Source organism: Ovis aries, chromosome 9, assembly GCF_016772045.2.
Source record: "Ovis aries strain OAR_USU_Benz2616 breed Rambouillet chromosome 9, ARS-UI_Ramb_v3.0, whole genome shotgun sequence".
In the NCBI taxonomy this organism is placed as follows: domain Eukaryota; kingdom Metazoa; phylum Chordata; class Mammalia; order Artiodactyla; family Bovidae; genus Ovis; species Ovis aries.
In genome coordinates, this window is record NC_056062.1 from 28,677,978 (window position 1) to 28,705,159 (window position 27,182).

At 41.0% G+C, this 27,182-nt stretch overlaps 1 long non-coding RNA gene across 1 annotated transcript in view; it reads right to left on the reverse strand.

The window, feature by feature from the left end:
• Positions 1-27,182, reverse strand: part of LOC132657211 (uncharacterized) — a 33,188-nt gene continuing 6,006 nt past the window's right edge. Inside the window, exon 2 of the long non-coding RNA XR_009595046.1 lies at positions 1-26,775. This is a non-coding gene — a long non-coding RNA (uncharacterized LOC132657211). The remainder of the gene's footprint in view (positions 26,776-27,182) is intronic.

Genomic DNA, 27,182 nt, shown 5'->3' on the forward strand with positions numbered 1-27,182 from the left:
TTAAAACAACACATATTTATTCTCTCACAGGTCTGGAGGTCAGAGATCTAGAGCAGGTCTTGTGACACCAAAATCAAGGTGTTGACAGGCTCTAGGTAGGGGAAAATCTGTTTCTTTGCCTTTTGAGCTTCTAGATATTGCCCACATTCTCTGGCTCAGGACATCCAGCGAGCAGTTGTATCCCTTTGATTCCATGGTCACAGCCCCATTGTTCTGACTCTCCTCTCTTTTTTTTTCGCTGTTAAGGACCTTTGTGACTAGAAGGGGCCCAGCTGCATAGCCCATGATAATCTAACCATGTTAGGATCCTTCAGCACATTGGTAAAGTTCCTTTTGTCCTGTAGGGTGATGTATTCACATTCTGAAGGTTAGGGTGGGAACTAGTTTTTAAATTATTTACTTATTACTATTATTATTTTTTGTTGTTGTTGCACTGGGTCTTCATTGCTGCGTGTGAGCGTTCTCTAGATGTGGCGAGCAGAAGCTGCTCTTGGTTGCAGTGCCAAGGGCTTCTCATTGCAGTGGTTTCTCTTGTTGCAGAGGATAGGCATCTGCTAATCCCAAACTCTCAATCCAACCCTCTCCTACTCCTCTTCCCCTTGACAGTTCAGTTCGGTTCAGTCACTCAGTTGCGTCCGACTCTTTGCAACCCCATGGACTGCAGCATCACCAACTCCTGGATCCTGCTCAAACTCATGTCCATCAAGTCGGTGATGCCATCCAACCATCTCATCCTCTGTCGTCCCCTTCTCCTCCTGTTTTCAATCTTTCCCAGCATCAGGGTCTTTTCCAACAAGTCAGTTCTTCACATCAGGTGGCCAAAGTATTGACAAAGTATCCCCTTGACAACCACCAGTCTTTTCTCTATGTCCCTGACTCTGTTTGGGGAACCATTATTATGTCTATTGAAGAGTTATAAAAACAAATTTATGATACAGTAATACATGTGATTCTTTAAAAATATATTAAATAACATGATCCATGCTGGGCCCAATATCTACTGTAACATTTAAGTAATGTTTAGAATAAATAATACTTTGAGATAGTTGCAAAAATTATAATGAAAAATATAAAACATCTGTGATTACTACTGGGTGGTCAATGTGAATAATACTGTGGTTTGTTTTCTCTATCCATAATTGAAGATATTGCTGTATTTCAGTTGAAGGTTAGTGATAATGAAGATGTAATTTTTTCCCATTAAAGTTTATGGATTTCTTAAATTTTATCCATGGAGTCCAGGCAGTAGGGGGAAGGAAAATGGGAAGAAGGCCCTCTGCATTGAACCAATGAGCAAAATTCATGAAGGGTCAGTTTTGAGTCATGAAAATATGTGCCTAACTTATTTTATGGATAAATACCTTATTATATGGACTAAAACAAGGCTAGAACTTGAAGGTAAAAGTCTCATTTATTCAACAAATGTTTACTGCAAACCTTAAAGCAGTCCCTTGCCTGCAATGTGAGAGGACCATCAAAGTGGATTCTTCTGTCCCCTATTGGAACTTTGACTCTACCACTGTGTGACCTTGGATAAGTTATTTCGTCTCCTCATATCAGTTTTCTCTTTTATGTGAGACATAAAAGATTCAGCTTATGTGATCTTCATCTTCACACCCAGCTCCAACAATCCATTCATGTACCTATTAAATATTTATTGGTGGCTCAGATGGTAAATAATCCACCTGCAAAGCAGGAGATCCAGGTTTGATCCCTGGGTTGGAAAGATTCCCTGAAGAAGGGAATGACTACCCACCTCAGTATTCTTGACTAGAGAATTCCATGCACAGAGGAACCTGGCTGGCTACAGTCTACGGGGTTGCGAAAACACAACCGAGCTACTAACACTTTCCCTTTTTTCACTTTCACTGTTCATTTTAATGTTTCGTGAAAGTTCTGATTGCAATTTGTGAAGTCAGTTCTTCTCTCTGGGCTGAGATTTAGACGACTGCAATGTTGATGGGGATCCATCAGAGTATTTGGCAAAAATGTCATGAACTCCTTCACTGAAGCTGAATACAGATGATAAACTGTGAAGCACCCCAACTGAGTCATCCTCTTACTTTCCGCTGAATTTACAGAAGCCCTCTCCAGTTTATACTGCCTAATGTGGCAAGGAAGAGAAGGCAAGAACTAAAAAATTTAAAAAAACCAAAGCATGGAAGCCTGAGAGCATAGGGTAAGGTAAGGTAAGGGATGCTGCCAGAAGTAATTTTCTGGGAGTCTATAATCGATTTTTTTTTTATAGAAGCAGTGTGAATCATGGGGACCTGATATATTAGTACAGCACTAAATTTGGTCTTAAATTTAGTACTTTTTTTTTTTTTTTGCCTTGCTTGACATGTCACCACTGAGAAGAATAATTTTCTTGGACAAACATATCCCAGGTTGCAAACAAACAATTTATCAAGCTAGTTTTTAGGGTTCCAGCCATTGACAAATTACAGATTGCAAAAAAAGTGAATATTTATTGGAGAAGAATTTCAGCAGTTCAATATGAATTGATAGTATTCATATAAGCCCCTTATTGCTTATTGATAAAGGTTGTTATTTTAGATTACCAGTGATACCATCACTTTTAAAATGTTTAATTGGAGGATAACTGCTTTACAGTATAATTGGTTTCCCTGATAGTTCAGTTGGTAAAGAATCTGCCTGCACTGCAGGAGACCCTGATTTGATTCCTGGGTTGGGAAGATCCCCTGGAGAAGGAATAGGCTGCCCACTCCAGTATTCTTGGGCTTTTCTTGTAGCTCAGGTGGTAAAGAATTTGCCTGCAATGCAGGAGACCTGGGTTCAATCCCTGGGTTGGGAAGATCCCTTGGAGAAAGGAAAGGCTACCCACTCCAATATTCTGGCCTGGAGAATTCCATGGACTGTTTAGTCCATGGGGTCACAAAGAGTCAGACACTACTGAGTGGCTTTCACTTCACTATTGTGTTAGTTTCTGCCATACATCAACATGAATCAACCATCAGCATTCATATGGGGGAGCTCCCTGCATCACAGAGCAAATTGCCACTGGCTCTCTATTTTACATATAGTAATGCACATGTTTTGATGTTACTCTTTCAGTTACTCTTCTCTCTCCTTCCCCTACTGTGTCCACAAGTCTGCTCTCTATGTCTGCGTCTCCATTGCTGCCCTGCAGAGAGGTTCGTGGGTGCCGTCTTTCTAGATTCATGTATATGTATTAATATACAATCTTTGTTTTTCTCTTTCTGACTTACTTTACTCTGTATAATAGGCTCTAGGTTCATCCACCCCATTAGAACTGACTCAAATGCATTCCTTTTAACAGCTGATTAATATTCCACTTTATATATATACCACAACCTCTTTATCCATTCATCTGTCCATGGACATCTAGGTTGCTTCCATGCCCTGGCTATTGTAAACAGTGCTGCAAAGAACACTGGGGTACATGTGTCTTTTTCAGTTATGGTTCCCTCAGGGTATATGCCCAGTAGTGGGATTGTTGAGTCTCACCATAACTTTTCAGTGATGTAATTGCAAACCCCAATCCATTCACTTTAGTGATGTGTTCTTTTTTTTGGCCATGCCAAATGGCATGTGGGAACTAAGGTTCCCCGACCAGGGATCAAACCTGTGTCCCCTGCAGTGGAAGTTCAAAGTCTTAACCACTGGACCACCAGTGATGTGTTGTTAAAGCTAAAGTAATGTCTTCTGATTTTTCTTCTTTCTGAGCACATTTTCACATTTGGGTACATAGCTTGATTGTACAAAAATTATATTGCATATCTTAATTATGCAAAAAAGTCAACAGGGCAAATAAATAATGCTGGTGCAGAGAGAACAACTGGACTTGACCATGAGCCTGAAAATTAGTAAATATTTATTGAGAATCTAATTTGGTTGCAGGCACTGGGCTGGGCAGGTACTGGGACTGCAACGGGGCATTAGACAGGGTACTACTTACTGCTTTTGGACAGCAGCAGGGGCTGCCCGGAGAATCCCAGGGACAGGGGAGCCTGGTGGACTGCCATCTACAGGGTCACACAGAGTCGGACACAGCTGAAGCGACTTAGCAGCAGCAGCAGCAGAAGCAGCAGCAGGGGCTTACCTTGTTTTATTGTGCTTTGGTTTCTTGCATCACAGATGCTGCATTTTTGATAAATTAAAAGTTGGCAAACCTACCTCAAGCAAGTCTATCAGTGCTGCTTTTCCAACACTGTGTCTCTATCACATGATGGTAATTCTCTCAATATTTCAAACTTTTTCATTATTATATTTGTTATGATGGTCTGTGGTTAGTGATCTTTGATGCTATAACTGCAAAAAGATGACTTACTGAAGGCTAAGATGATGGTTAGCACTTTTTAGCAAAAAAGTATTTGTTAATTAAGGAATGTACATTGTTTTTTGAGACATAATGCTACTGCACACTTAATGGGCCACTGCAGAGTACACATATAACTTTACATGAACTGGGAAACCAAAAAAATGTGTGTGGCTCAGTTTATTGTGGTGAACTGAAGCTGAACCTGCAGTATCTCCAGGTATGCCTGCACCTACTAGTAGGGTGAATCAATTAGCAAAGAAACAAATAACTACACAAGATAATTCCAGATCAGGGTAAGTACAATGGAAGAAATAAGGTAAGGATGAAGCGACAGAGAAGGGCTTGAGATGTGGGGATGTCTTCCATGTTGCATATTCAGGAAAGGCCTCTCTCACAAGGTAGCATTTGAGCTGACTCTGAATGAGATCAGGGGCCAGCAAAGTAGAGAGTTAGGGGCAGAATATTCTAGCCTATACATGCTAGAAAAGTACATGCTCCATCTTGATGTAGCGACATGCCTGGCACAGCCAATGAAGTAGCAAGTGGTAAGAACTGAGACCAGGTGGAGAAGTAGGTAGGAGCCAGATCATACAGAGATTTTAGACCAGGATAAGGAACCTGGATTTTTTAAGTACAGTGGAAAGCACCAGGAATTTTAAAGCATGGGAACAACATGTGCATGTTTATAAGCTTTTACACTTTCTTAGAATCATGAGTCTTTAGAACCTGAAGGTACTTTAGAGATTACTTGGTAAAGTTTTACTTACATATTAAGAAAAATTAAATCTCACAGGAGGTAGATGATGTATTTAAAGCCATACAGTCAGTGCAGGTAGAGAATTAGGATTTGCCCCAATTCTGGCTCCAGACCACTGTTCTTTCTGTTCTAGTACTTGGCCTTACCATTGTAAGCCAGAACTGATGAGGAAGAATTTAGAACCTTCTTCTGAGTCTCTGAAAAACTGTTCTTAAGTTACAAGATGATCTATTAACAGGAATGCTGTAGTCATCGAGTTTTAAAACTAATTAATGCAAAGTCCTTGTTAATGTCCTAGGAAAAGTCAATACTAAATTGGGGTGTCAGTTGCACCATTGTCCCATGAACCCAATTATGTCATAGTAAGCTTGTCTACCTGTTCTCAAATCACCTAACATATAATCCTGGAATCCGAATTTTATAACTAAAGGGAACTCTGTGTTCATTTAGTCTAATCTTTTAAACAAAGAAATGGATTAACCTGTGTTCCTCTCTGAGCACACTAAGTGATTTTTTTTCTTTTTAATAAAATATCATCTACCTATATACATATCACTTACATTGCAAATTTGAGTTTGGGATATGTTGGTGGTGGTAGGAATGCTTCATTTGAACTGTCATGCAACCTGGCTGATTCATTCATCAGCTGACAATTTAATGAGCATGTATTATGTGCTTATAGTCTATATCTAAGGGATAATTCATTAGCAAACAATTTAATAAGCATGTAATATGTGCTTACAGTATACATCTAAGGAAAAGCAATGAATGAGACAGAGAATGTCTCTGCCATTATGAAGCGTGTGCTATCTTCCATTAATTTTATCAGCTGAAGAAAGCTATAAAATAAAGATAAAGGAAATGTAAGTGTCAGAAGTTTTTATAGCTATTTAGATTAGTATCAAATAGCCAGGAACCCAAATATGCCATAGCTATGGGCAGCATGATGACTGCATAAGCTCAAAGCTAGATTCCTCATGTTCTAATTATGTGACTGCAATAAAAAAGTGAAATTTGCTATTTTTAGAGTCCATCCACTTATAGTTTAAAAAACACTTAAATGTATTTGTCATTAATTGTCATTAAGGACAAATTATTTGTCTTATTTGTCATTAATTTGACAAGCATTTTTTTGTGCACCTATTATACACTGTTGGCACCAGAGACTCAAAGCTAAGCAAAATAGGCACAGTCTTCAGGGAGCATAGATTATAGCTGAGAATAAGATACTAATCAACTGAAAGAGTGATGAGGAGTGTGTGTGTGTGTGTGTGTGTGAGTGTGTGATGGAGGCACTTGATGGAGGACATACTGCGGTTTGAGGGAAGTGAGAGTGAGAGAAATCTTTGAGGATGTGATAATGTTTCAATTGAGACCTGAGGAATGGGCAGAAATAAACTGGGTACCAGGAACAGAAAGGTGGAGAGAGAAGGAGGGGGCTCCAGGCAGACTGAAGAGTATATGATAGTGTCTCAGCCAGGATGGAGCTTGAAGGGTTCTAGAAGGGACAAAATGCCAGTATGTCTGGAGCTCAGCACAAGAGGGGTCAAGGTAAAGCTGGAGAGGGATCTGGGTCATGGCAACCTTTATGTACTTTGTCCTGATACCAAAGAGAAGCCTTTGATAAATCTCAAGGAAGTGAGATGCTGAAATTTACATTTAGTAAATAACTATGGTTGCTGTGAAGAATGGATCCAGTGTTGGAAGACTCTTTTAGAAGACTGTTGTTATGTTCCAGGTGGAAGATGATTGTCTAGGACAGTGAAATGGGGAAAAAAAAAAAAAGTGAACCTGAATGATAGCTGTCTTGGCTTTGGAACAGCCGGAGAAATCCTAAAGAAGGAGAAATTCTAAAGAAGGTGTCCCAGGTTTCTGACTTGAACAGCTGGGTGAAGTGAGTGTTAGTTGCTCAGTCGTGTCCAACTCTTTGCAACCCAATGGACTGTAGCCTGCCAGGCTCCTCAGTCCATGCAACTCTCCAGGCAAGAATACTGGAGTGGGTTACCATTCCCTTCTCCAGGAGATCTTCCCAACCCAGGGATCAGACCCAGGTCTCCTACACTGCAGGCAGATTCTTTACTGTCTGAGCCACCAGGTAAATGCTAATAATGCTCAGACAGAATACATTGTAAAAGGGAGTGATGGAGAAATAGCGGTTAAAAGAGGGCTTTTCCTTATTTTTCATCTCAACAACACTGTCATGTACACATTACTTTGGAGATTCAAAAAGGGTGAAAGGAAGACTCAAGATCACACAAATAGTAAGTGGTAGGGCTGTGATCCGAACTTTTCTTTTGATACCGAGTCTCATGCTTTTTTCTTCTATATCACATCTTGGTTTAAACCTTGATATCAGTTGCCTGAATTCCTCTGTGGTAGAGAGACACAATTTCGGGGGAAAAGAGGGGCATCTTGGAGACCAGAGTTGGGGAAGGGAATTTCTCACTCCAGGATTGAGGGGATAGTCCTGTAGAGGACTGGGTCAACAGAGGACATTTCAAAATGCCACAAACGCCAAGAATGTTGAGCCAGAAGCAAGCACTGAACTCACAGTGTAGAGACTGAAATCTAGAAGGTGAGAAGGATAAGAATGAGAAATACATGCTGTAAAGAAACAGGAACTGGTCCTGGAATTTGGTCCAAAGGGGCCACAGGTCTCCGAACTTACTTTTGCATCTTAGCAGAGGTCATCAAAAGTCATGAGCACCTGTACAGCTCATGGACCTCACCACCCGCTTCAGTCACCCCAGCTGCCCAGTCAGTGCAGGCTTGGGAAAGAATGTGTTTCTCAGAGCTTCTTACTGTGGGATGGCCATCAGATTTGTTCCAGGGGAAGATAATTCTATTTACCTATTGGCAGTTTTCAAGTCTACACTGCTGTTCAATCTTTATTTTAAAATGTATTTATTTGGCTGTGCCGGGTCTTAGTTGTGGCATGCAAGATTTTTAGTCACGGCATGAAAACTCTTAGTTGTGACATGTGGGAATCTAGTTCTGTGACCAGGATCAAACCTGGGGCTCTTGCACTGGGAGTACATAGCCTTAGCCCCTGGACAACCAGGGAAGTCCCATGCTGTTGAGTCTTTCATGAGAGTACAAGTATGTCTTAGCTCTCTGATAGACTGTGAGCATCTCCAGGGCAAAATGCTGTGCAATATGATTTGTATCCTTCATTTATTCACATCTGCAATATTTATCGAGCATGCTTTGTCAGGCCCTGTGGCAGGAGCAGGGATTTAGCAACAAGTGAGACAGATAAAGTCCTTATTTTCATAGAACTTATCTTTAAAATAGAAATAGACTATAAAAAGTATCTAACTATATGAACAAGGTTATTTCAGATAAAAACTGTTAAATAACAAAACAAAGTGACATGAGTGAGAGTCAGTTGGGGAAACAGTGGAAACACTGGCTGACTTTATTTTTCTGGGCTCCAAAATCACCGCAGATGGTGATTGCAGCCATGAAATTAAAAGATGCTTACTCCTTGGAAGGAAAGTTATGACCAACGTAGACAGCGTATTAAAAAACAGAGACATTACTTTGTCAACAGAGGTCCATCTAGTCAAAGCTATGGTTTTTCCAGTGGTCATGTATGGATGTGAGAGTTGGACTATAAAGAAAGCTGAGCACAAAAGAATTGATGCTTTTGAACTGTGGTTTTGGAGAACACTCTTGAGAATCCCTTGGACCGCAAGGAGATCCAACCAGTCCATCCTAAAGGAAATCAGTCCTGGGTGTTCACTGGAGGGACTGATGTTGAAGCTGAAACTCCAATACTTTGGCCACCTGATGCAAAGAGCTGACTCATTTGAAAAGACCCTGATGCTGGGAAAGATTGAGGGCAGGATGAGAAGGGGACGACAGAGGATGAGATAGTTGGATAGCATCACTGACTCAATGGACATGGCTTTGGGTGGACTCTGGGAATTGGTGATGGACAGGGAGGCCTGGAGTGCTGCGGTTCATGGGGTGGCAAAGAGTCAGACACGACTGAGTGACTGAACTGAACTTTATACAGGGTGGTCACAATGGTTTTGACAAAAAGACAGTGGTGGGGCAACTGGGAAGCCAAGTGCAACATGTGGGAGAAATGGCAAGGGCAGGAGCCTTGAGGCAAAAACAAGATTTATCTGTCCTAGGGTTATATGGGGCTTCCCTCATAGCTCAATTGGTAAAGAATCTGCCTGCAATGCAGGTGATGCGGGTTTGATTCCTGGGTTGGGAAATCCCCTGGAGAAGGAAATGGCAACCCAGTCCAGTATTCTTGCCTGGAAAATCCCATGGACAGAGGAGCCTGGCAGGCTACAGTCCAGGGTGTCGCAAGAGTTGGACACAACTTGGTGACTAAACCACCAGGATCTTAAAGGGACATCTGTGCAAATAAAGTGTGGAGCAAAGGCCATATGTAAGGAGAAAAGCTAACAGATGCGGACAGAGGCCAAGTAGGTCATAGAAGGCCCACTGGGACTCAGTGGAGAGGTGTTTTGGGGTTTTTTTCCTTAATATTTACTTATTCGGTGGCTTCTAGTCTTAGTTGTGGCATACAGGATCTTTCGTTGCAGTCCATGGACTTTCTAGTTGTGGTGCACAACAGTAGTTGCACTGTGTAGGCATGTGGGATCTTAGTTTCCTGACCAGGGATTGAACCCATGTCCCCTGCATTGCAAGGAGGATTCCTAAACACCTGACTACCGGGGAAGTCCCTAGTGAAGACTTTTGATTCCATTCCAAGTACAAAGGAAAGCCATGGGGGATGGGTAGAGAGGGGTTAAGCAAGAGAGTGACATGGTTGGATTTACACTGTAAGAGAATCATTTTATCCGCTTTAAGGACTAGGGATTAACTGAGTGGAAACAGGGAAACAGGTTCTTGTGGTTATATTGTCCAGAGATGACAAGGCCAGAACTAAAATGTTGGCCATGGATATAAAGGGAAGTGGTTATATTTGAGACACATTTTGGAAGACAGCCCAAAGGTTTGCTGGTGGATTTAGATTTGAGCATAAAGAAATCTTTAGTTTTTAAATTTCAGAGTGAAAAAATTACTCTGAGACATTTTTTAGTTTTTTTTTTTAAATTTTTTGAGATATACTCCATATACCAAAAAATTCATCCATTTGGTGCCTTAATTCAATGGTTTTTTTAGTATATTCAGAGTTGTACAACCATTATTATAATTTTAGAACATTTTCATTCACTCCAAAAAGAAACCTCCCACCTATTGGCATTCATTCATCAATGCCGTCCACCTGGCAGTCCTGTGTATTACCAGGACTCGACAGTTGAAAACAAGAGAAACTTACTTCCTCACAGTTCTGGAAAGCAGAAGTCAACAGTCAGCTGTCAGCAGGACTGTGCTCCCTCCCAAGGCTCAAGTGGGGACGCTTCCTTGCCTCTCTGGCTTCTGGAAGCTTCAGGCATTCCTTGGCTTGTGGCTGCGTCACTCTCGTCTGTCTCCATCTTCACGTGGCCTTCTCTCTTCCATGTCTTCTCTTCTTGTCTTATAAAGACACTTATCATTGGACTTAGGGCCCACCTGGGGAATCTTGGATGCCTGCATCCCAAGATTCTCAATTACATCTGCAAAGACTCTTTCCCAACAACATCATATTCATAAGCTCCTGGGACTAGGACACAGCCGTATCGTTTTAGGGGCCATCATTCAATGCAGGGCACCTAGGAAATCACTACTTTATTTTCTGTCTCAGTAGATTTGAATATTATAGACATTTCACTTCAGGGTTTTCGGAAATGTGGGACCTCTGATCTTCCCTGCAGCATGCAGGATCTCTAGTTGTGGCATGTGAAATCTTTTTTTACTGCAGTATGCAGGATCTTTTACCTGCCGCATGTGGAATCTTTAGTTATGGTACGCAAACTTTTAGTTGTACCATATGGGATCTAGATCCCAGACCAAGCATTGAGAAAGCAGAGTCTTAGCCACTGAACCATCAGGGAAGTTTCCAACTTCTAGGATTTTGACCCAAGAATTTGGGTGGATAGTAGTGCTGCTTACCCAAGGCTAGACCAGGAGTAACTGGTGTAGAATCAAAGAGTTCTCTACCTATGTCACATTTGAGATGCAGATTGGACATCCAACTGGAGATGTCTAGGAAACAGCTAGATACAGGAGTCTGGACATGTTAGTCTAGAGATAGAGATTTGGAAATCACTGGCATATAGATGGCATTTATAGCGGTGGGACTGAATGAGACCACCTAGGATCAAGTGTAGGTAGACAGAGAAATAAGCTGAGGAACAATCCCTGGAATATGCCAGAATACTGCAGAGAAGCCTTTAAAGGACACTTAGAGGAAGGCACAGCCAATGCGATGGTAGGAAAACCAGAAGAGTGTTTTCCCAGATGTCAAAAAACAAATAAATATAGGGAATTCCCTGGTGGTCCACTGGTTAGGACTTCATGCTTCCACTACAGAGCACGGGTTTCAACCTTGGTTTGGGCAATAAGATCCCACATGACTTCTAGCACCATCAAAAAAATAAGAGCATTTCTAACATAAGGGGGCTAGTTCATCATCTCGCAAACCTTTGCAATTTGGAGGAAAATCAAAACAGAAAAGTGAACACTGAATCTGGCAACACTGCCCTTATTGTCAGATAAAAGCGGTTTCAGGGCAGTGGTGGGGATGGGGGTATAACTGAGCAGGTTAAAGAGTAAGTGCGAAACGTGGAAGCGGAGATGCTGAGCACGAACACCTCTGGTCTGAAGTAAAACAGACAAATGGGCAGAAGCGATAAATAAGTGTGCTCAAGAGATTTATTTTAAAGATGAAAGATAATGGGAGATGCCTTTATGCTTTATCCAGTGGGGAGAACTTAAAGATGCAAGAAACTGGGGATTAACACTAGCAGTGGTCTGCCTGGGCAAGCAAGATCCATAGACCACACCTCTAATGAGAGAAGCAACCCCTCCTCTGTTGTAAAGGGAGAGGGACTCCCCTGGCAGTCCAATAGTTAAGAGTCTGTGCTTCCGTATCAGGGGACAAGGGTTTGATCCCTGGTTGCAGAACTAAGATTCCATGAGCCACGTGGTGCAGTCAAAAAATTTAAAAACTCGGGAGCTGGTGTGGATGCCTGGCAAATATTTGAGTTTAGCCAGTTGACAACTTGCCAAACAAGGAGTATGGAGAGAGAGAAAGGCAAGCAAGTTAACAGTGTTTCAAAGGGAGTCATGATAAGGCTGTGTAATATAAGATGGGCTCAAAGAGAAGGGAAGACACAAGATGATTGATGGATAATAAAAAAGTAGTAGAGTCAATGGATTGAAGTTCCCCGTGGAGTCAAAAACTAGAGTGAGGAAGGGTAAGAATACAAATGTCTGAAAGAATAGAACATGATGATCAGAGAGAGGAGTGCATTAATTGAACGTTGAGGTTTTGACATTTAAAAAACATTTATTTATTTAACATTTGGCTGCACTGGGTCTTTGTTGCTGTGTGAGCTTTCTCTAGTTGCGGTGAGTGAGGGCTACTCTTCGTTGTGGTGCACAGGCTTAACTGCTCTGCGGCAGGTGGAATCTTCCTGGACCAGGGATCGAACCTGTGTCCCCTGCATTGGCAAACGGATTCTTAACCACTGGACCATCAGGGAAGTTCAGAGTATTGACATTATTTGTGATGGCCAGGCCACGTATGACCATGGGGATTAGTGGCTAAAGAGAGAAGGAGTAAAGAATCATTGCAGGGGGGGAATGAGGTCATGGATCTGAGAGGTCAGAATGTCAAGTACAATGCTAAGCATAGAGGAAGTTGCCAATAAATACCTGTAAGTGGAAAAGTGGAAATATATTAATCCTGTTTAACGTATTGTGCTATGGTTAGTCTCAATGGAGGCTAATGGAGACTAAGATAATACCCTAAACATATTTTGTATATTATCTTACACAACTTTTTCTCAAATGATATATTTTCCAATGCCTCAAGGACAACATTACATGGAGAAATCATTTGAGGTAGTTAAAACAGGTAATGATAAGGGGAAATTCAAACTGGAGATTAACAAAGTCATTAAATGTGAAGCTAGTCAGGCAACAGATGATTTATTGAAGGAAATTGCTGCTGGAGCTATCAAGAGGGAAAACAGACTTTTTGATTTTGAGGAACCTTGAGACTTACACAGAGATATGTCTGTGCCTAAACTTGGGCCAGGCTTTTGAGGGGTCTCTAGAATCATAGAGACCAGAGGTCTGAATCTGTCTCATTTATTAGCTGTATGACCTTGGGCAAGTTACTTAACCTGCCTGAACTTCTAGTTTCTCATCTAAAAAATGGGGATTAAAAATAGTTCTTACCACATAGTGTTATTAATAAAAATAAAGAGAAGCAATCTATATCAAAGGTTTAACATAGTGCCTGGGCCATGCCCAGCAGTCAAAAATGTTTCCACTATAAGGATTGTTATTACTGTTATCTACAAACCAAAGATAACAAAAGCTACTTTTGCAAGGCTAACAGGATTAAATGAGATGAACTATGTACTTAGCACAGTGTCTTCCATGTTGTGAATACTAAATAATGATTAGCTATTACTATGAAACTGATCAGCAGAACTAATTCTTTAACTTTATAGCAGCCGGAAAGAGTGGAGGAAGAATTAACTTGAGTTTTGCTTACATACATCAAACAAGCTACATTTGAGTTTTGCTTATGTGGCTTAAATGGTTTTGTCTGCCTGAAGGATTTTCAAGCAGTCTTCATTTTATTTTATTTTAGCAATATGCCACTTTTTAAAAATCCATTCATCTGTTGAAGGCCACTTTAGTTGTTTCCACATCTTGGTTATTGTGAATGATGCTGCAATGGACACGGGAGAGCAGATCTCTCTTCAAGATCCTGATTTCATTTCCTTTTGATATACCCAGATTGAGGAATCTTCATACTGTTTCCATAATTGTTGGACCAGATTACATTACCATCAACAGTGCAAGAGGGGTTCTCTTTTATCCAACCATTGCCAACTCTTGTCTTTTGGAACTAATCATGCTAACAGGTGTGAGGTGATATCTCATTGTGGTTTTGATTTGCATTTCCTTGATGATTAATGATATTAAATGCCTTTTCATATACCTATTGGCCATTTGAATGTCTTCATTGGAAAAATGTCTTTTCAGGTCCTTTACCCATTTTTACCTCTTATTTTTTTCCTATCGAGTTATAAGAGTTATTTATATATTTTTACTAACTCCTTATCAGATACATAGTATGCAAATACTTTCTCACATTCTACAAATTGCCTTTCCATTTGTTGATTATTTCCTACGCTGTACAGAAGCTTTCTAGGTTGCGGCATGTGGACTCTTAGTTGTGATGTGTGGGATGAGTTCCCTGACCAGGTATCTAACCTGGGCCCCTACATTCAGAGTGAGGAGTCTTAGACACTGGACCACCAGCGAAGTCCCAGCAAAGTCCCCTCCCTCATCACTTTTAATAAGAACTACCCAGATCTGTTTGATTAAAAACTAGTAAGCGTTCTTGACAACTGCCTAACAGCTCTCAACACTGATAATAAAAAAAGAATCTATCATTTCCAAGGTGTACATGATGTATTCCAGGCATTCTGCAAAACTCTTCATGTGTATTACAGGCATACCTTGGCGACATTATGAGTTCAGTTCCAGACCATCAAAATAAAGCAAATATCTCAGTAAAGCAAGTCACATGAATTTTTGGTTTCCCAGTGCATATAAAAGTTATACTTTCATTATACTGTAGTCTATACTAAGTGTGCAATAGCATTATATCTAAAAAACAGTGTACAGCCTTAATTGAAAAATACTTTGCTGCTAAAAAATGCTAACCATCATATGAATCTTCAGTGAGTGCAGTAGTAATATCAAAGATCAGAGACCACAGAACATTATAGTATATATAATAATAATGTAAAGCTTTGCGATATTGACAGAAATACCAAAATACAGAGACATGAAATGAGCAAATGCTGTTGGAAAAATGGTGTCAGAAGACTTGCTTAATGCAGGGTTGCCACAAACCTTCAATTTGTAAAACACAGTAACTGTGAAGTGCAATAAAGCAAAGTGCAATAAAATGACCTATGCCTATATCTCACTTAAAAATATGAATGACTTTGGGAGGTAGGTAACATTATTGTATAAATTTTTTCCAAGAAGGAAACCAAGGAAAGAAGGTTCAAAGAAGCTAACTGGTCTGAGAAAATGCAGCCCTTGGGGGCAGAGGCAAGATTTTTAACTAAGGTTAATCTAACTCTGATACCTTTGTACTCATACTTTATTTACATGGTGGCCACAATATCGGGTTTTGGCTTCTCAGTTTTAATAGAACCTTTCAGTTCCCCTACTCTCTATCTTTTCCTTAAGAACCATATAATATTTTCCTGTCTTCCTGGGACCTGGGGTTTGAAGTTAGCTGCTCTTATTATGACAGCAGTTCTTAAGATCACTGCTCTTTTTTTGCCTTTCAAATGACAGTATATCATTGTCGGGAGCCGTGGTAGGCATTACTGACAAAATGGAGGCACGGCCCCAGCCCCCTCTCCTAATTCTGCAGGCACGGACCCAGGATGAAGGAGTTAGCTCTTGTGATTCTGACTTGTTTCTTCCTTTCTTCGGTTGAGTTGGCTGGAAAGAATGTTAAGGTGCTTATCGTTCTTGAGAGAGGCGTGAGAAAGCACAAAGCTTTCTGCAGTTGTGCCCAGAAAATAATCTATAAAGTAACCATTGGTATTTGTTCAAGGATTTTTACAAAGAATGTCCCAGGATGAGCATGTAGGCTGCAGCCTGAGGCAATGGGAAGGATTGTTATCTGAGACCTGTTTGTGAGGGAAATGTTTATGGCAAAGGAAGTGTGCTGAGCTTAGGGTTTAGGAATAATTAAGAATAGCTAGAAGTCTTTTTAGGAGATAGTGAGCTTAAGATACTAGGGGCAAGCAGGATTTAGAAAGACAAGAAATAAACCAAGGAATGTGGTATGCAGCCCAGACATCAGTATGAGTTACAATGTGATCACAAGTCAACAGGATTCTGAGAGAATCGCTGAAGCAGGAACTCTGAAGGGCAACAATGAGACAATAATCTGGGTGAGGGGGAACTGAAAATGTCAGACCTAATGCTTTTGAAAAAGCATAAAAGAGAACCTGATGCTTGAAATAAACATGTAGTCCCGTACCTCGAGTCAGAGGCTAAATCATTTCCCACCGACACCGCTCATCCCTTCAGGCTGATCCCCTGGCTGCTGGAGCTGGACTCCAACATATCATAAAGTCAAATACTGACTGGCTGAGTGGTGGTTACCAAGGGACAGGGGGGCAGGAATAGGGGAATTGTGCAATGCACATAAGGTTACATTTATATGAGATGGGTAAGTTTCAGGGATCTTCCATACAACACAAGAAAGCCTATAGCTAACAATAAAGATGTCATGTGCTTAAAATTTGTTAAGAACATAGATTTCATGTTAGGTCATCTTACCAAAAGCCAACACTAAAACAAAGAGATATAAAAATTTTGGAGGGGATGGATATGTTTATTACCTTGATTTTGGTGATGGTTCTATAAGTGTATAAATTTGTCAAACTGACCAAATGATATGGGCTTCCCAGGTGGCACTAGTTACTACTAGAATCCGCCTGCCAATGCTGAAGACATAAGGGATGCAGGTCCAATCCTTAGGTTGGGAAGATCCCTTGGAAGAGGGAATGGCAACCCACTCCAGTATTCTTGCCTGGAGAATTCCCATGGGCAGAGGAGCCTGGTGGGCTATGGTCAGTAGGGTTGCAAAGAGTCAGACATTATTGATGCAACTGAGCACACATCAAAAGATATACATTAATTATGTGAAACTTTTGGCATACCAGTTATATTATCAATAAAGTAGGAAAAATACTGATTGGCTATTTCATTTAAAATTCAACAAATGTATTGAGTGTGTCATGACCCAGATAGTCATGATGATGTGATCACTAATCTAGAACCAGACATCTTGGAATGTGAAGTCAAGTGGGCCTTAGAAAGCATCACTACGAACAAAGCTAGTGGAGGTGATGGAATTCCAGTGGAGCTGTTTCAAATCCTGAAAGATGATGCTGTGAAAGTGCTGCACTCAATATGCCAGCAAATTTGGAAAACTCAGCAGTGGCCACAGGACTGGAAAAGGTCAGTTTTCATTCCAATCCCAAAGAAAGGCAATGCAAAAGAATGCTCAAACTACCACACAATTGCACTCATCTCACACGCTAGTAAAGTAATGCTCAAAATTCTCCAAGCCAGGCTTCAGCAATATGTGAACCGTGAACTCCCTAACGTTCAAGCTAGTTTTAGAAAAGGCAGAGGAACCAGAGATCAAATTGCCAACATCCGCTGGATCATTGAAAAAGCAAGAGAGTTCCAGAAAAACATCTATTTCTGCTTTATTGACTATGACAAAGCCTTTGACTGTGTGGATCACAATAAACTGTGGAAAATTCTGAGAGAGATGGGAATGCCAGACCACCTGACCTGCCTCTTGAGAAATCTGTATGCAGGTCAGGAAGCAATAGTTAGAACTGGACATGGAACAACAGACTGGTTCCAAATAGGAAAAGGAGTACATCAGGCCTGTATATTGTCACCCTGCTTATTTAACTTCTATGCAGAGTACATCATGAGAAATGCTGGGCTGGAAGAAGCATAAGCTGGAATCAAGATTGCCGGGAGAAATATCAATAACCTCAGATATGCAGATGACACCACCCTTATGACAGAAAGTGAAGAAGAACTAAAGAGCCTCTTGATGAAAGTGAAAGAGGAGAGTGAAAAAGTTGGCCTAAAGCTCAACACTCAGAAAACGAAGATCATGGCATCCGGTTCCATCACTTCATGGGAAATAGATGGGGAAACAGTGGAAACAGTGTCAGACTTTATTTTTTGGGGCTCCAAAATCACTGCAGATGGTGACTGCTGCCATGAAATTAAAAGACACTTACTCCTTGGAAGAAAAGTTACAACCAACCTAGATAGCATATTCAAAAGCAGAGACATTACTTTGCTGACTAAGGTCCATCTAGTCAAGGCTATGGCTTTTCCTGTGGTCATGTATGGATGTGAGAGTTGGACTGTGAAGAAGGCTGAGCGCCAAAGAATTGATGCTTTTGAATTGTGGTGTTGGAGAAGACTCTTGAGAGTCCCTTGGACTGCAAGGAGATCCAACCAGTCCATTCTGAAGGAGATCAACCCGGGGATTTCTTTGGAAGGAATGATGCTAAAGCTGAAACTCCAGTACTTTGGCCACCTCATGTGAAGAGTTGACTCATTGGAAAAGACTCTGATGCTGGGAGGGATTGGGGGTAGGAGGAGAAGGGGACGACAGAGGATGAGATGGCTGGATGGCATCACATACTCAATGGACATGAGTCTGAGTGAACTCTGAGAGATGGTGATAAACAGGGAGGCCTGGAGTGCTGCGATTCATGGGGTTGCAAAGAGTCGGACACGACTGAGCGACTGAACGGAACTGACGTACAGGATGCCATGCTATCTGCTCAAGGTAAACAAAGATGAATTAGGGAAGTTTTCTTCAAGTTGCTTTTAAGTGAAACACCCCAAGGATTAGAATACAAGGATTTCTTTCAGAGAAACTGATGGTGGGGGGGTGGGGGGGGGGGGGGGTGGTGGTTGGAAACAGAGCTCATGCCTTCCTGGAAAGCATTTCCAGAAGCCAATTCAAGACCTTAGAACTGGGTCCTGAAGACTGGGAACGATTTGGTACACAGATGAAATGACAGTGAAGGTGTGCTGCAAGCAGAAGGGGCAGTGTGAACACAGTCCTGGGGAGTGGAACTCTTGGTAAGCACCAAAGGAGTGTTTGGCTCGAGAAAGGGGAAGTAATAAGACCTGTGGCTGAAAGAATAGTTTTTAATAAGACCAGGAAAATTTATTTAACAAGGGGACCTATTGGAGATGGAATTTAGAGGCTTACAGAAGGAGTTAGTCTCATACTGACATCAACAAATCCACTCTGTCAGGGTTGGCCGGGGTGGAAAGAAGGAGCTGAAAATGTTTAACAGGTAGAATGTATAGCATTTGGCAAGGACATGTTAGAATTGAGAGAAGAGGTCAAAGAAGGTTCAAATTTTGACTTTTGAGTTGAGAAGGTGTACAAAAGTGTACAAAGAAAATAGAGCAGGAGGGATGGATGTCAAAGGCAAGGTATTATTTCAGGGACAGGTTAAGAAATAACAGCCAGAAATCATTTTAATAATTAAAAGCACAAAACAAAATTTGAATCCTAAAACTTCACATGAATATACTAGACACATGAATTACATAATGTGGGCCCAATATGCAGAGCTCATTAAAACATAAATCCATGCACCACACCTTTGACCTAGCTAAATGAAAAGACTAGCTATTAAAGACATTATTTAAACATTTGATTAATAACATTTGGCTGCATTTTAGAATTCAACTCCCACTAGTCTTAGCCTCTCTTCTTAACCCACTATATCTGACCTCAGCTCCCAGCGCATAACTGAAATTTCATGGCAAAATGTTATCAATGATTTTTTCATCCCAAATCCAAAGAGCAGTTAAAAATTATTTCTGTCAAATTTACATTTAGTTTGTAAAAGTCAAATTGTTCTACAAAGTTTATAATCAGTACCCAGTCATTGTGTAACACATAATGATACTTATTGTACAACAAAGCATGAGTTTTTACCAGCTCTAAACCCCTGGAGTTAGGTGTCTCCCTCCTAATCCATTCATCTATGGCCTTTTCTCTTCACATTCAGCAGATTCATAAGGTTATTTGCCTTTAGTGATTTCACTTTCCTACAGTATGAAATGATGAAGGTTGATAAAATAATAATAGGTTTAAAAAATAATAATAAAGAACAGGAAAGCAAAGCTAAAAGAAACAGCAGCTCAAATTTATTCCTCTGTGAGAGTCTCAGGTCTCCTTAAGTGTTTTCCTGTTTTGGCTCTTCAAATCCAGCCTAAGCTAAAATGAAGAGGTATGGTAGATGCTGTTACACATATGCACAGTTCCCAAAGACCCCAGTAGGGTAAAGACCAAAAGGAAGCAAAACTAGAAGATAAAACAGGAGAGCTGGGTTTAATCCCTGATTTGGGAAGATCCTCTGGAGAAGGGAACGGCAACCCACTACAGTATTCTTGCCTGGAGAATGCCATGGACAGAGAAACCTGGTGGGCTACAGTCCATGGGGTTGCAGAGTCGGACATGACCGAGCAACTTTCACTTACTCACTCATATATAAAGCAGTTCCCAACCCTGATCTCCTAATTTCTGATTTTTATTTCACAAAGGCAACTATTTTCAACTCTTTGAGAATTCTCTGCTGGGTACATAAGAGGATCATGCCTTTGATTTCTTTCTTTTTGTTTTTGGCTTTCCTATTGTGTTGGCTATCTCCCTTGTGTCCTCTGGATCTATTCTCTACCCTTCTCCTTGCTCTCCGTTCGGAGAAACTCATCTGTATGAACCACATCAGTGGGCTGATGAATGGGCCTTTTGGCTTCCAGATGAGTTTGTGTTTCTCCTATTGGGAGAACCTGAAGAGGAGATCAAAGAGAGAGAGAGAAGACTGTGAGATCAGAACGTTTATTCCCCTGACTCCCTCCTTGACCATCTAATCCAGCAGGCTGTGTCCTCAACAGGAGGCTTTCTAAACTCTTTCAGTCTAGATTCTCATTCTAGATTGTGATCCCCATGCACTTTTCCACTCATCCCTGTGAGCCCAAGGCTGGTAACAGTGCAACGGCTTCTAAGCCCTGGGTTACTGCACTCTCTCTTGTGACTTCTCTACATCCATTCCTTTGCAAATAAACCCTCAAGTGATCCTATTTAGAGGGGACAACCACCTGTGTTCTATTGTGATGCTACCTGCTATGCTGACTAGGAGAAAAATTTAGCTTTTTCACTCCCTCTTCCTTGTCCCACAACACATGTCCAGTATAAACACTTAAACACACTTTTTATTAGGAACTGAATGTGTCTCCCACAAAGTTATATGTTGAGGCTCTAAGTTCCAATGTGATATTATCTGGTGGTGGGGTTTGGGGGAGGTAATTAGGATTAGATAAGGTCATGAGGGTGGGGCCCTCATGATAGGAAGAGCACCCTTATAAGAAGAGACACCAGACAGCTTTTTTCTCACACACTTGCATAAGGAAGAGGGTTATGTGAGCACAAAGCTGGATGGTGGCTGCCTGAAAGCAAAGACAAGAGGTCTTAAAAGGAAATTGACCTTGCTGACACATTCATCTTGGACTTCCAGCTACCAAAACTGAGGGAAATAAATTCCTGTTGTGTAAGCCATGCAGTCTATGGCATTTATTATGGCAGTCGATTAAGATCCTTCTCCTTGCCCATCTGCCTTGCTGTTTTTGTTGTTCAGTCGTTAAGTCATGTCTGACTCTTTGCCATCTGCCTAGTTTAGATTTATCATATTTTTTGGTTAGATCAGTATTTGCTGTTATTATAATCCTGTATATACTATTTACCTGTGACTTTTAAATTATAATTTCTCCCTAATGTAACTTATTACTATAGTTAATAATGTTTGTTTACTTAATTTTGTATTGTTCATCCACTCCCAAACTCTCACCCAGAAGTGTAACTCCCCTTTAATATTTCAAATACATCAGAAAAATGTATTAACTCCATCTCTTTGTTAGAGACCCACCTCCCAAAACCTTCCATTGCCTTGTTCCCAGGCAGACCTGATGCTTTCTAGACACCCTGTGACTGCTCATTTCCTGTATCTCTTGGTTTGCCCCTTCAGTTTGATGGAGTGCATCTTCCAGTGTCTTCTGATAAGATGGATGGGACATAGACATTTTGAGATTTCAGTGTCTGAAACAACCCTCACACTAGATTGCTGAATACAAAATACTAGATTGGAAATTACTTCCTTCAGGATTCTTAAGTTATTTCTCTGTTGACTTCCGGCTTTCAGCAATGCTGTTGAAAATCTGGATGCCATTCTAATGAGATTACTTTTTATTGAACTTCCCTTGACAACCTTTGAGTTTACTGCTGGGAACATTAGAATCTTTTCTTGGTTCCTAGTGATTAGAAATGTCATCATGACAGGATTTGGAGTGGGTCTTTTTCTCATCTAGTGTTCTGAGCCCTTAATGAACTCTTGATCTGGGAACAAATGACCTTAACTTTAGGAACTTTCCTTCAGATTTGACAATTTTCTCCCTTATGTTTTTAAAAAACTATTTTATCTTCTTTAGCTCCCATCTACCTCCTGACCTGATTCTGTAATGTTGTCACTTACCTTCTATTTTATCTGTTATATTCTCTATCATCTACTTTTAAAGTTTTTTCTGTTAATCTTCCAATTTTGCTACATTTTTCACTTTGTCATGTTTTAATTTTCAAGTCAGTTTTTTTTTGTTTTGTTTTTTGAATGTTCTTACTTTTAAAAATATTTATTTATTTGTATTTTATTTATTTGGCTGCGTTGAGTATTAGTTGCAGTACACAGGAACTTTAGTTGTGACAGGCGAATTCTTAGCTGCGGCATGTGAGATCTAGTTCCTGATTAAGGATCAAACTGGTGCCCCATACATTGGCAGCACAGAGTCTTAGCCACTGGGCCACCAGGGAATTTCCTGGATGTTCTTACTTTTACATACTCCTGTTTTCCCACAGATGAGGTATCTCTTTCCTTATTTTGCAAACATGTTAATGTTATGCATTTTCAAAAGTTTTATTTTGCTCCCCATGTGTTCAGAGGTCCTTTTTTTTAAAATTCAGTTCTGTTTTTCCATCTTGAAGGCTTTCTTCAGCTGACTAGTGAATTTAGGTTGTTAGCTCATATTTTGTATTTAAGAGTAAGACAATAAAAAGCTGGAAACTGGTTAACTGGTGGCCTGGTTAACTGAAGGTGGCCTGGTTGTACTCTCTTATTGGATTCTCAGAGTAGAATAATGAAACAGAACAGGACCTATGATACGTCCCTTCATGTCCTCTGCCTGCCCTTTGTCTATGGAAAACTTTAGTCAAAGAATAAGTATTATCAGAGAAATGAGAAAATGCAGAAACAAAGGAAAACAGTCAAAGGAGACCAAATAATAATAACGCAGTCATTAAGCAAAGTCAAGGACCTTTAATTCCTTCTCAAGGGCTATAGATAATATTCTGAGCCATATCCTACGAACTGTTTTATAGATACTGAACTCCACACTGCCCCCCGCCGCAAACAGGTGAAGTTAACTACATGATGACCAGACTGTAGCCATGACATAAGCTGCCACAATTCTGAAAACTGGCCTCAAGGAAATGGAAACAAACTGACCCTGGAACTGAAGATTAACTGTACCTAAAACAATCCAGATGACACTGGTTAGAACACTGCATGACCAGTTTCAAGATGATTGTCAGAGCTGACTGTGCTGTTTCTGCATGTAACACCCTTCCTCTGTCTATAGCTCTTACACCCCGCTTGTCAGTGCAGAAGTAGGCCTCTGGACAGACGTCTGTTACTCCCCTCTAGTTGCTGGTATCTGAAATAAAGCAAACTTTCCTTTCCACAAGCCTAGCCTATTTACTGGCTTTTAAGTGGCAAGCAGCCAGATCCCACACATTTTTGTAACAACAGTATGGCTAACGGTGTTGCTGAAGCAGAGCAGGAGAGAGATAAGTGATTCATAAGTCAATCTGTGGCATTCACTTAACCTCCTTGTTTGTGGGTGGCTTCCCTTACCCTCAGGTGTTCCTAGAGCCCCCAAGCTAGTGTTTCTCCACTAGCAAACATCTAGATTTCTCCTGGGGTGAAGGAATGGCAATCCCAGCTGCACGGAATCTAAGTTTATAACTGCTCCATTAAAAGTTTTCACCCAGATCTTCTAATTTTAGTTCAATTATATTTCTACCTTCAGAGATACCTGATGCCTCCAATTTCTATACTTTTTTGAGACTGCTACTAGAATGAACCAGTGCTGGAGAAGACTCTTGAGAGTCCCTTGGACTGCAAGATCAAATCAGTCAATCCTGAAGGAAATCAACCATAAATGTTCACTGGAAGGACTGCTTCACTGCTTCCCTGGTGGCTCAGAGGAGCATCTGCCTGGAATGCGGGAAACCCAGGTTCAATCCTGGGCTGGGAAGATCCCCTGGAAAAGGAAAATGGCAACCCACTCCAGTACTCTTGCCTGGAGAATCCCATGGAGCTAGGAGCCTGGTAAGCTACAGTCCATGGGGTCACAAAGAGTCAGACATGACTGAGCAACTATACTTTCACTGGTGGAGGAAGTGGCAATCTACGCTAGTATGTTTGCCTGGATAATCCCATAGAGGAACCGGGTGAGCAACAGTCCATAGGATTGCAGAGTCCAACACAACTGAGTGACTAAGCACTAAGCACGGAAGGACTGAAGCTGAAGCTGAAATTCCAATACTTTGGCCAGAAACTCTTCACATGGTCCAACTCTCACATCCATACATGACCACAGGAAAAACCATAGCTTTGACTAGACAGACCTTTGTTGGCAAAGTAATGCCTCTGCTTTTTAATATGCTGTCTAGGTTGGTCATAGCTTTTCTTCCAAGGAGCAAGCATCTTTTAATTTCATGGCTGCAGTCACCATCTGCAGTGATTTTGGAGCCCTCCAAAATAAAATCTTTCAAAGTTTCCATTGTTTCCCCATCTATTTGTCATGAAGTGATGGGACTGGATGCCATGATCTTAGTTTTCTGAATGTTGAGTTTTAAGTCAGCTTCTACACTCCCTTCTTTCACTTTCATCAAGAGGCTCTTTAGTTCTTCTTTGCTTTCTGCCATAAGTGTGGTATCATCTGCATCTCTGAAGTTATTGGTATTTTTCCTGCCAATCTTGATTCCAGCTTGTGCTTCATTCAGCCCAGCATTTTGCATGATGAACTCCGCATATAACTTAAATAAGCAGAGTGACAATGTACAGCCTTGATGTACTCATTTCCCTATTTGGAATCAGTTTCTCAGTCATGTCCTACATTTTCTTAATGCTGCTGCTGCTGCTACGTCACTTCAGTTGTGTCCGACTCTGTGCGATCCCATAGATGGCAGCTCACCAGGCTCCCCCGTCCTTGAGATTGTCCAGGCAAGAACACTGGAGTGGGTTGCCATTTCCTTCCCCAATGCATGAAAGCAAAAAGTGAAAGTGAAGTCACTGAGTCGTATCTGACTCTTAGTGACCCCATGGACTGAAGCCCACCAGGATCCTCTGTCCATGGGAGTTTCCAGGCAAGAGTACTGGCGTGGGGTGCCATTGCCCCTTAATGTTATAGACTCCCAAATATTTATCTGTGACCCCAGGCCCACATAAATCACAGAAACAAGACAAAGGGAAAGAGGGTCCTGTTTCCCTGTATCTTAAGCCTGAGGAAAATCAAACACCTGGGAGCCAAAATATCCTTTTAAAGAAAATAGAAGGAATGAAGGAAGGCATTCAAGGTAAGAAACAAAGGAGGAGCTGTACTAGTCATAACAATATGGAAGTTTTTGTCTAAATCACACTGACTCAACACAAAAAAAGTTCATTTATCTGTCATGTAAAATCTGCTGTGAACTGGGCAACTCTCTAGGGCAGCTGTCCTCCTATATTGTCTCACTACTCCTTCAGTTCAGTTCAGTTCAGTCGCTCAGTCGTGTCCAACTCTTTGCAACACCATGAATCGCAGCACGCCAGGCCTCCCTGTCCATCACCATCTCCCAGAGTTCACTCAGACTCGCATCCATTGAGTCTGTGATGCCATCCAGCCATCTCATCCTCTGTCGTCCCCTTCTCCTCCTACCCCCAATCCCTCCCAGCATCAGAGTCTTTTCCAATGAGTCAACTCTTCTCATGAGGTGGCCAAAGTACTGGAGCTTCAGCTTCAGCATCATTCCTTCCTAAGATTTCCCAGGGCTGATCTCCTTCAGAATGGACTGGTTGGATCTCCTTGCACTCCAAGGGACTCTCAAGAATCTTCTCCAACACCACAGTTCAAAAGCATCAATTCTTTGGCGCTCAGCCTTCTTCACAGTCCAACTCTCACATCCATACATGACCACTGGAAAAACCATAGCCTTGACTAGATGGACCTTATTCGGCAAAGTAATGTGTCTGCTTTTGAATATACTATCTAGGTTGGTTGTAACTTTTCTTCCAAGGAGTAAGTGTCTTTTAATTTCATGGCTGCAGTCACCATCTGCAGTGATTTTGAAGCCCCCAAAAATAAAGTCTGACACTGTTTCTACTGTTTCCCCATCTATTTCCCATGAAGTGATGGGACCAGATGCCATGATCTTCGTTTTCTGAATGTTGAGCTTTAAGCCAACTTTTTCACTCTCCTCTTTCACTTTCATCAAGAGGCTCTTTAGAATACTCCTCTCGTGCCCTGAGAATCAATTCTGTTGAGCAGTAGTGACTAATAACAGTGAAAATATTTGTTCTGAAATGGAAAATCTGGCCTTAAACAAAATATTTTTTATTTTTATACTTCCAGTCCTAGCTTGGTGGCTGGTACAGAGAAGGGAAGGGTCAATATTATTTGAATATCAGATAACACAGGTATATGTTAGAAGGGGCTTCCGTAGTGTCTCAGTGGTAAAGAACCTGCCAGCCAATGCAGGAGATGCAGGTTTGATCCCTTGGTTGGGAAGATTCCCTGGAGAAGGAAATGGCAATCCACTCCAGTATTCTTGCCTGGGAAATCCCATGTACAGAGGAGTCTGGTGGGCTACAGTCTGTTAGGTTGAAAAAGAGGCAGACATGACTTAGTCACTGAACAACAACAATGTGTTAGAAGATAATTTAATAAAATGTCTATTTAAAAGTTATTCAATAAAGTCTGAGTTGATGCCTTATTTTCCTTCAAAACCAAACAACAAAAGGGACTTCCTTTGAGGTCCAGTGGTTAAGACTCCATGCTTTCAATGCAGGGACCACAGATTTAATTCTTGGTCAAGGAACTAAGATCCCACATGCCTCACAGCCAAAAACAAAAACAAAAACAAAAACACAAACACAAAAACCATAAAACAGAACTAATATGTAACAGTCAAGACTTTTAAAATGGTCCACATTAAAAAAATTCTTAAAAACATAAAATAAAGTGGACAGCAATAGCTGGGTATATAACATATCATAAGAT